Here is a 10,000-nt window from a genome sequence, read left to right on the forward strand (position 1 = left end):
TTACGGGTGCAGTTAGGTGCCGACCAGCCCAGCAGCTCCAGGGGCTAAGTACATGTGGGTAAATGATTAACCAGTTAGCAGGCAGGGCAGCCGGCCGGTAATTAGAGCCGACCTCCCGGCCACAGGGCTGCAGTTAGGTGCCGACCAGCCCAGCAGCTCCAGGGGCTAAGTACATGTGGGTAAATGATGAACCAGTTAGCAGGCAGGGCAGCCGGCCGCTAATTACAGCCGCCCGCCCGCTAGTAAGGGTGCAGTTAGGTGCAGGACAGCCCATCAGTTTCCAGGGGCTAAGTACATGTGGGTAAATGGTTAACCAGTTAGCAAGGCAGGGCAGCCGGCCGGCCGGTAATTAGAGCCGGCCGCCTGTCCGCCCGCTAGTAAGGGTGCAGTTAGGTGCAGAACAGCCCATCAGTTTCCAGGGGCTAAGTACATGTGGGTAAATGGTTAACCAGTTAGCAGGCAGGGCAGCCGGCCGGTAATTACAGCCGCCCGCCCGCTAATAAGGGTGCAGTTAGGTGCAGAACAGCCCATCAGTTTCCAGGGGCTAAGTACATGTGGGTAAATGGTTAACCAGTTAGCAAGGCAGGGCAGCCGGCCGGCCGGTAATTAGAGCCGGCCGCCTGTCCGCCCGCCAGTAAGGGTGCAGTGAGTTGCAGAACAGCCCATCAGTTTCCAGGGGCTAAGTACATGTGGGTAAATGGTTAACCAGTTAGCAGGCAGCGCAGCCGGCCGGGAATTACAGCCGGCCGCCTGTCCGCCCGCTAATAAGGGTGCAGTTAGGTGCAGGACAGCCCATCAGTTTCCAGGGGCTAAGTACATGTGGGTCAATGGTGAACCAGTTAGCAGGCAGAGCAGCCGGCCGGCAATTAGAGCCGCCCGCCCGCTAATCAGGGTGCAGTTAGGTGCAGGACAGCCCATCAGTTTCCAGGGGCTAAGTACATGTGGGTAAATGGTTAACCAGTTAGCAGGCAGGGCAGCCGGCCGGCCGGTAATTAGAGCCGGCCGCCTGTCCGCCCACTAATAAGGGTGCAGTTAGGTGCAGAACAGCCCATCAGTTTCCAGGGGCTAAGTACATGTGGGTAAATGGTTAACCAGTTCGCAGGCAGAGCAGCCGGCCGGCAATTAGAGCCGCCCGCCCGCTAATCAGGGTGCAGTTAGGTGCAGAACAGCCCATCAGCTCCAGGGTCTAAGTACATGTGGGTAAATGGTTAACCAGCTAGCAAGGCAGGGCAGCCGGCCGGCCGGTAATTAGAGCCGGCCGCCTGTCCGCCCGCTAATAAGGGTGCAGTTAGGTGCAGAACAGCCCCTCAGTTTCCTGGGCCTAAGTACATGTGGGTCAATGGTTAACCAGTTAGCAGGCAGAGCAGCCGGCCGGCAATTAGAGCCGCCCGCCCACTAATCAGTGTGCAGTTAGGTGCAGAACAGCCCATCAGCTCCAGGGGCTAAGTACATGTGGGTAAATGGTTAACCAGTTAGCAGGCAGGGCAGCCGGCCGGGAAATAGAGCCGGCCGCCTGTCCGCCCGCTACTAAGGGTGCTGTTAGGTGCAGAACAGCCCATCATTTTCCAGGGGCTAAGTACATGTGGGTAAATGGTGAACCAGTTAGCAGGCAGGGCAGCCGGCCGGTAATTACAGCCGCCCGCCCGCTAATAAGGGTGCAGTTAGGTGCAGAACAGCCCATCAGCTTCCAGGGGCTAAGTACATGTGGGTAAATGGTGAACCAGTTAGCAGGCAGGGCAGCCGGCCGGCCGGTAATTAGAGCCGGCCGCCTGTCCGCCCGCTAATAAGGGTGCAGTTAGGTGCAGAACAGCCCCTCAGTTTCCAGGGGCTAAGTACATGTGGGTCAATGGTTAACCAGTTAGCAGGCAGAGCAGCCGGCCGGCAATTACAGCCGCCCGCCCGCTAATCAGGGTGCAGTTAGGTGCAGGACAGCCCATCAGTTTCCAGGGGCTAAGTACATGTGGGTAAATGGTTAACCAGTTAGCAGGCAGGGCAGCCGGCCGGCCGGTAATTAGAGCCGGCCGCCTGTCCGCCCACTAATAAGGGTGCAGTTAGGTGCAGAACAGCCCATCAGTTTCCAGGGGCTAAGTACATGTGGGTAAATGGTTAACCAGTTCGCAGGCAGAGCAGCCGGCCGGCAATTAGAGCCGCCCGCCCGCTAATCAGGGTGCAGTTAGGTGCAGAACAGCCCATCAGCTCCAGGGTCTAAGTACATGTGGGTAAATGGTTAACCAGCTAGCAAGGCAGGGCAGCCGGCCGGCCGGTAATTAGAGCCGGCCGCCTGTCCGCCCGCTAATAAGGGTGCAGTTAGGTGCAGAACAGCCCCTCAGTTTCCTGGGCCTAAGTACATGTGGGTCAATGGTTAACCAGTTAGCAGGCAGAGCAGCCGGCCGGCAATTAGAGCCGCCCGCCCACTAATCAGTGTGCAGTTAGGTGCAGAACAGCCCATCAGCTCCAGGGGCTAAGTACATGTGGGTAAATGGTTAACCAGTTAGCAGGCAGGGCAGCCGGCCGGGAAATAGAGCCGGCCGCCTGTCCGCCCGCTACTAAGGGTGCTGTTAGGTGCAGAACAGCCCATCATTTTCCAGGGGCTAAGTACATGTGGGTAAATGGTGAACCAGTTAGCAGGCAGGGCAGCCGGCCGGTAATTACAGCCGCCCGCCCGCTAATAAGGGTGCAGTTAGGTGCAGAACAGCCCATCAGCTTCCAGGGGCTAAGTACATGTGGGTAAATGGTGAACCAGTTAGCAGGCAGGGCAGCCGGCCGGCCGGTAATTAGAGCCGGCCGCCTGTCCGCCCGCTAATAAGGGTGCAGTTAGGTGCAGAACAGCCCCTCAGTTTCCAGGGGCTAAGTACATGTGGGTCAATGGTTAACCAGTTAGCAGGCAGAGCAGCCGGCCGGCAATTACAGCCGCCCGCCCGCTAATCAGGGTGCAGTTAGGTGCAGAACAGCCCATCAGTATCCAGGGGCTAAGTACATGTGGGTAAAGGGTTTACCAGTTAGCAGGCAGGGCAGCCGGCCGGCCGGCAATTAGTGCCGACCTCCCGGCAACAAGGGTGCAGTTAGGTCGCCGACCAGCCCAGCAGCTCCATGGGGCTAAGTATATGTGAGTAAATGGTTGACCAGTTAAGCAGGCATGGCAGCCGGCCGGTAAGCGGAGCGTCCCGCCCCGTAATACGGGTGCAGTTAGCTGCAGAACACACCGGCAGGTCCAGGGACGAAGTAGTGGACGGGCAAACGGTTAACCAGTTAACAGGCAGGGCAGCCGTACGGGCAGTAGAGCCGCCCGCCCCGTAATACGGGTGCAGTTCGCGGCAGACCAGCCCCGCAGCTCAAAAGTCTAAGTGGAGAACGGGGAACCGGTTGACCGGTGAGCCGAAGCATGCCAGCAGGCAGGGAAGGTGCAAAAAGGGCCGATAAGACCGAACCGGCACGACTAACAGGCTGCCGGGGGCGGGTTCCCAGCAAACCAGGTGAGGGGGCGTGGCCGGAGGCCGCGCAGCAGAGCCGCCCGCCCGTGAGTACGGTTAGAGGCAGCAGCGGGCTTCCCCAGCAGGGCAGAAGCCGAAGTGCAGGGAGCGAAATGGTTAACCAGCGAGCAGGCAGCATTCCGGCAGGGCTGGAGGGCGAAAAACGGCGTAAAATAACGGACCGGCAGGAGGAAATGGCTGCCGGGGGGCGGACCCAGAGCCCTCACGTGAGGGGGCGGTTCGGGAGGCAGAGCCGCGCATGCGCGGTTGGAAAACGCGTCACGTCGGAGCAGGGTGAAATCATTAACCAGTCGGCCGCTTCGACGTCGGCTGGCCGGGCCGAGGAGGGTCGGACCGGGGAAAGGTTCCCGGTTTCGTGTCCGTCGGGTGGTCCCGAGTGCGGCAGGAAAAAATCCGGAGTCCTGGGAGCCTTTTTTAAAAAAGAACCGGTCCGGGATGGGGTCGGATTTGGAAGCGTTTGCGGGGCCTAGGTGCCTCTTCGTCGGCATGACTACCGGACGGTCACCCGCCGATCGGCATTTGCGATTTGTTGGCTGGGGAGGTTGGCGGGGTACCTGCAGAATAGTAGGAGGTGGCAAATCGAGAATCGGTCGACATCGCCAAGTGCCTTCTCGAGCCTCCAGGTCTGCAGGGACCGACCCAGGCTGCCCCCAAACCGACCGCGAGGCCGTGCCGGGCGGCCATTTTTGGCCATTTTCGGCATTTTTCGCGTCTTTCGGTAGGTCACGGAAAGCGGCGGCCTGAAGCCCGGGCGTGCCCGGGGAAGGCTCCCCTTCGCCCGCGGGACCGGATTTGCCCCGGAAACGTCCCGAAGCCGGCCGGGAAGGCGGTTTCGAGGGCGAAGCACCTCCGATTGCCTTCGCAAGGCCGGGGAAAGTGGCCCCTGGGCCCGGGAGAGCAAAATCCGTGCGAGGACGGAAGTCCATGAGGTCAGATCCGAGGCCTTTACCCGGCACCCGGTGGGGGTATTCCCGCAGAGAGTAGCGAATCTGCCCGGCGACGGGTCAAGTTGCAATTTCTGGCATGCCACTCATGGAGCTGGTTAATGAGTTCCCCGCGGAAGTCCCGATGAGGAAAGGGCAAAATGGCGTTTTGCGGGCTTTGGGGCCTCTTCGTCGGTAGGACTACCGCCCGACCTTACGGTTGGAATTGTCGGCAGGGGAGGTTGGCGGGGTACCTGCAGAATAGTAGGAGGTGGCAAATCGAGAATCGGTCGACATCGCCAAAAACCTTCTCGAGCCTCCAGGTCTGCAGGGACCGACCCAGGCTGCCGCCAAACCGACCGACAGGCCCTGCCGGCGGCCATTTTTGGCCATTTTCGGCATTTTTCGCCTCTTTCGGCCGGGATGGAAAAGCGGCGGCCTGAAGCCCGGGCCTGCCCGGGGAGGCCTCCTAATCGCCCGGGGGACCGGATTTGCCCCGGTGAGAGCCCCCGAAACGTCCCGAAGCCGGCCGGGAAGGCGGCCAAGGGCGAAGCACCTCGCATTGCGTTGGCAGGACGTGCAAAGTGGCCTCCGGGCCCGCGAGACAATGCAGGGTGCCCTCGGTGTGCCCCTGAGAAATGGTTAACCAAACGAAGGACAGTGCGGCTCGGATTGCATTGGCAGGCCGTGCAAAGGGGCCCCCGGGCCCGCGAGACGTTACAGATTGCCCTCGGTGAGCCCCTGAGAAATGGTTAACCAATTGGACTTAGTCTCTGGCAGAGAGGCAAAGTGTTTTCACGAGAAATGGTTAACCAATTGGACTTAGTCTCTGGCAGAGAGGCAAAGTGTTTTCCAGAGAAATGGATAACCAATTGGACTTAGTCTCTGGCAGAGAGGCAAAGTGTTTTCACGAGAAATGGTTAACCAATTGGACTTAGTCTCTGGCAGAGAGGCAAAGTGTTTTCAAGAGAAATGGTTAACCAATTGGACTTAGTCTCTGGCGGAGAGGCAAAGTGTTTTCAAGAGAAATGGTTAACCAATTGGACTTAGTCTCTGAACGGCAGGCAAATTGTGGCCTTGAGAAATGATTAACCAATTGGACTTAGTCTCTGGCGGAGAGGCAAAGTGTTTTCTCGAGAAATAATTAACCAATGAGGCCAATGGACCTCGGGTTGCATTGGCAGGCCGGGCAATGAGGCTCTTGGGCCCGCGAGAGCAAAATCCGTGCACAGACGGAAGTCCATGAGGTCAGATCCGAGGCCTTTACCCGGCACCCGGTGGGGGTATTCCCGCAGAGAGTAGCGAATCTGCCCGGCGACGGGTCAAGTTGCAATTTCTGGCATGCCACTCATGGAGCTGGTTAATGAGTTCCCCGCGGAAGTCCCGATGAGGAAAGGGCAAAATGGCGTTTTGCGGGCTTTGGGGCCTCTTCGTCGGTAGGACTACCGCCCGACCTTACGGTTGGAATTGTCGGCAGGGGAGGTTGGCGGGGTACCTGCAGAATAGTAGGAGGTGGCAAATCGAGAATCGGTCGACATCGCCAAAAACCTTCTCGAGCCTCCAGGTCTGCAGGGACCGACCCAGGCTGCCGCCAAACCGACCGACAGGCCCTGCCGGCGGCCATTTTTGGCCATTTTCGGCATTTTTCGCCTCTTTCGGCCGGGATGGAAAAGCGGCGGCCTGAAGCCCGGGCCTGCCCGGGGAGGCCTCCTAATCGCCCGGGGGACCGGATTTGCCCCGGTGAGAGCCCCCGAAACGTCCCGAAGCCGGCCGGGAAGGCGGCCAAGGGCGAAGCACCTCGCATTGCGTTGGCAGGCCGTGCAAAGTGGCCTCCGGGCCCGCGAGACAATGCAGGGTGCCCTCGGTGTGCCCCTGAGAAATGGTTAACCAAACGAAGGACAGTGCGGCTCGGATTGCATTGGCAGGCCGTGCAAAGGGGCCCCCGGGCCCGCGAGACGTTACAGATTGCCCTCGGTGAGCCCCTGAGAAATGGTTAACCAATTGGACTTAGTCTCTGGCAGAGAGGCAAAGTGTTTTCAAGAGAAATGGTTAACCAATTGGACTTAGTCTCTGGCGGAGAGACAAAGTGTTTTCAAGAGAAATGGTTAACCAATTGGACTTAGTCTCTGGCAGAGAGGCAAAGTGTTTTCAAGAGAAATGGTTAACCAATTGGACTTTTTCTCTGAACGGCAGGCAAATTGTGGCCTTGAGAAATGATTAACCAATTGGACTTAGTCTCTGGCGGAGAGACCAAGTATTTTCACGAGAAATGGTTAACCAATTGGACTTAGTCTCTGGCAGAGAGGCAAAGTGTTTTCACGAGAAATGGTTAACCAATTGGAATTAGTCTCTGGCAGAGAGGCAAAGTGTTTTCACGAGAAATGGTTAACCAATTGGACTTAGTCTCTGGCGGAGAGACAAAGTGTTTTCAAGAGAAATGGATAACCAATTGGACTTAGTCTCTGGCAGAGAGGCAAAGTGTTTTCACGAGAAATGGTTAACCAATTGGACTTAGTCTCTGGCGGAGAGACAAAGTGTTTTCAAGAGAAATGGTTAACCAATTGGACTTAGTCTCTGGCAGAGAGGCAAAGTGTTTTCAAGAGAAATGGTTAACCAATTGGAATTAGTCTCTGGCAGAGAGGCAAAGTGTTTTCACGAGAAATGGTTAACCAATTGGACTTAGTCTCTGGCGGAGAGACAAAGTGTTTTCAAGAGAAATGGATAACCAATTGGACTTAGTCTCTGGCAGAGAGGCAAAGTGTTTTCACGAGAAATGGTTAACCAATTGGACTTAGTCTCTGGCGGAGAGACAAAGTGTTTTCAAGAGAAATGGTTAACCAATTGGACTTAGTCTCTGGCAGAGAGGCAAAGTGTTTTCAAGAGAAATGGTTAACCAATTGGAATTAGTCTCTGGCAGAGAGGCAAAGTGTTTTCACGAGAAATGGTTAACCAATTGGACTTAGTCTCTGGCGGAGAGACAAAGTGTTTTCAAGAGAAATGGATAACCAATTGGACTTAGTCTCTGGCAGAGAGGCAAAGTGTTTTCACGAGAAATGGTTAACCAATTGGACTTAGTCTCTGGCGGAGAGACAAAGTGTTTTCAAGAGAAATGGTTAACCAATTGGACTTAGTCTCTGGCAGAGAGGCAAAGTGTTTTCAAGAGAAATGGTTAACCAATTGGACTTGGTCTCTGAACGGCAGGCAAATTGTGGCCTTGAGAAATGAATAACCAATTGGACTTAGTCTCTGGAGGAGAGACAAAGTGTTTTCACGAGAAATGGTTAACCAATTGGACTTAGTCTCTGGCAGAGAGGCAAAGTGTTTTCAAGAGAAATGGTTAACCAATTGGACTTGGTCTCTGAACGGCAGGCAAATTGTGGCCTTGAGAAATGATTAACCAATTGGACTTAGTCTCTGGCGGAGAGACAAAGTGTTTTCACGAGAAATGGTTAACCAATTGGACTTAGTCTCTGGCAGAGAGACAAAGTGTATTCACGAGAAATGGTTAACCAATTGGACTTAGTCTCTGGCAGAGAGGCAAAGTGTTTTCACGAGAAATGGATAACCAATTGGACTTAGTCTCTGGCAGAGAGGCAAAGCGTTTTCAAGAGAAATGGTTAACCAATTGGACTTAGTCTCTGGCAGAGAGGCAAAGCGTTTTCCTGAGAAATGGTTAACCAATTGGACTTAGTCTGTGAACGGCAGGCAAATTGCGGCCATGAGAAATGGTTAACCAATTGGACTTAGTCTCTGGCAGAGAGTCAAAGTGTTTTCCTGAGAAATGGTTAACCAATTGGACTTAGTCTCTGGCGGAGAGGCAAAGTGTTTCCCGTTGTAATGGTTGGCCAATGCACTTCGGATTGCGTTGGTAGGCCGTGGAAAGTGGCTCTTGGGCCCGCGAGAGCAAAATCCGTGCGCAGACGGAAGTCCATGAGGTCAGATCCGAGGCCTTTACCCGGCACCCGGTGGGGGTATTCCCGCAGAGAGTAGCGGGTGTGCCCGGCGACGGGTCAAGTTGCAATTTCTGGCATACCACTCCTGGAGCTCGTTAATGAGTTCCCCTCGGAAGTCCCGATGAGAAAATGGCAAAATGGCGTTTTGCGGTCTTTGGGGCCTCCTGGACGGTAGGCCTACCGCCCGACCTTACGGTTGCAATTGTTGGCAGGGGAGGTTGGCGGGGTACCCGGAGATTTTCGGGGACACGATTTTCAGAACATTTTCAGACAACGGTCACACTTTAAAAATGCCCAGAAAAGTGCGACTTTGAGGGTGGTAAGCGTTTTCAAATAGAATACCTTTCAAAGAGCTCTCGGAAGTCCTATATGAGGATTTAAGATGAATTTGTGCGGGCTTTCCGAACTCCGTTGTCGGTCTGAAATATCGGCCAGGGTCCAGACCGGTGGTAACCCTGGTTTAATAAACATGGCGTGTGGCGAAAAGAACAGACAAAATGACAAAGTGTCAAATATATATATACATGTGTATTTATGAACAAAAAAAATCACAAAGTGTCACCTGGCGGTGTACTTGATGATGAAAAATAAAAATACAAAGTCTGTTCACAGGCACCTTTGGGGCGGGGGTGCCTGAGTCCCCTTGGGTTGCACACTATAGAGTGTTTGACATGGACAGAGTCAACACTGTGTGCGTGCCCAGAACCCTTTTGAACGCAGGCGACGCACGCCGGTCGGCATTTCCTCTCCGTGCGAGCGCCAACAGGTTGCTTCCGTTGTTTTACAAATAAGAAAATTGTATTTATGAGCAGCAAAACAAAAAATCACAAAGTTTCACCTGGCGGTGTACTTGATGATGAGAAATAAAAATACAAAGCCTGTTCGCAGGCACCTAGGGGGCGGGCGGGGTGCCTGAGTCCCCTTGGGTTGCACACTGTAGTGTTTGACATGGGCAGAGTCAGCACTGTGTGCGTGCCCAGAACCGATGTGAAAGCAGGCGACGCACGCCAGTCGGCATTTCCTAGCCGTGCGAGCGCCAACATGTTGCTTCCGATGTTTTACAAATAAGAAAACTGTATTTATGAGCAAAAAAAATCACAAAGTGTCACCTGGCGGTGTACTTGATGATGAATAATAAAAATACAAAGCCTGTTCACAGGCACCTAGGGGGCGGGCGGGGTGCCTGAGTCCCCTTGGGTTGCACACTGTAGTGTTTGACATGGGCAGAGTCAGCACTGTGTGCGTGCCCAGAACCGTTTTGAACGCAGGCGACGCACGCCAGTCGGCATTTCCTAGTCGTGCGAGCGCCAACATGTTGCTTCCGTTGATTTACAAATAAGGGAACTGTATTTATGAGCAATAAAAATCACAAAGTGTCACCTGGCGGTGTACTTGATGATGAAAAATAAAAATACAAAGCCTGTTCACAGGCACCTAGGGGGCGGGCGGGGTGCCTGAGTCCCCTTGGGTTGCACACTGCAGTGTTTGACATGGGCAGAGTCAACACCGTGTGCGTGCCCAGAACCGTTTTGAACGCAGGCGACGCACGCCAGTCGGCATTTCCTAGCCGTGCGAGCGCCAACAGGTTGCTTCGGTTGTTGCAAAAGTAAGAAAATTGCACCGCTGCGGACCA

Source organism: Cetorhinus maximus, unplaced genomic scaffold, assembly GCF_964194155.1.
Source record: "Cetorhinus maximus unplaced genomic scaffold, sCetMax3.hap1.1 HAP1_SCAFFOLD_1643, whole genome shotgun sequence".
NCBI classification, from domain to species: Eukaryota; Metazoa; Chordata; class Chondrichthyes; order Lamniformes; family Cetorhinidae; genus Cetorhinus; species Cetorhinus maximus.